Consider the following 1,058-nt stretch of genomic DNA (forward strand, 5'->3'; position numbering starts at 1 on the left):
TCTTTCCTGCTTCCTGGAATGAGAATGTGATGTTAGGAGTTCAAGCCACCACCCTAGGCCACGAGGGCCACACCATGGAGCCCACAGAGTCAGAAGCTGAAAAGATCTCAAGCCTCTGAGAACGTAAGCCATCCTTGGAGTCCTGGACTGCCTTTCTCTGGGCTTCCGAGAGACAACTGACGTCTAGTCTGCTAGGAATTGGGGTTCTCTCGTACATGACTGACTCTAATTGTAAGAGATTCTCACGGCCCCTGCAGAAACTGTGTTACCAACCCTCTTTCATTTATATCCACAGGTCCCATGAGCCTGTTCCTATGGGGCATCCTGACTTCTGTTTTCCCTAAGGTTTTCTGGTCCTCTCTGTTCCTTAACACACAGCATAATTTGAATTTACGGGTGGAGGACTCTCGAGAAGCTGGGTTCCAGGTTGTGGTAGCTACACAATGGGGTTGTCTGGGACTAACGAGGCCCCAGCTGGTCTGTCAGCTGAGATGGCCACACAAATAAGGCGAGACCAGCAGAAAAACCACTGAGTTTGAGCCCGGCCCAAATTGTAGACCCATAGAACGGTGCACTAATACATACTTGCTGTTTTAAGCCACTACGTCTTGAGATGGTGTATTACACAACAGTAGATAAACTGACCAAGTGAGAAACAAATCACAGCCACTGCCATCAGGTTGATTCTGACTCATAGCAGCCCTATAGGACAGAGTAGATCTGCCCCCCTTTGGATTTCGTAGGCTGTACGTCTTTATGGGAGCAGAAAGCCTCATCTTTCTCCCTTGGAGCAGTTGGTGGGTCCTAACTGCAGATCAGGTGGCTGGCAGCCCCATGGCATAACTGGCAGACAACGCCAGATCTCTCTGTCCAACCCCCAATCTTCCACTGCAAACATCTACCTACTTCCGTCCAACCCCCAACCTTCCACTGCAAACATCTACCTACTTCCGTCCAACCCCCAACCTTCCACTGCAAACATCTAACTACTTCCGTCCAACCCCCAACCTTCCACTGCAAACATCTACCTACTTCCGTCCAACCCCCAACCTTCCACT

Source organism: Echinops telfairi, unplaced genomic scaffold (genome assembly GCF_000313985.2).
Source record: "Echinops telfairi isolate 266 unplaced genomic scaffold, ASM31398v2 ScPeMD7_5592;HRSCAF=6446, whole genome shotgun sequence".
Lineage (NCBI taxonomy): Eukaryota > Metazoa > Chordata > Mammalia > Afrosoricida > Tenrecidae > Echinops > Echinops telfairi.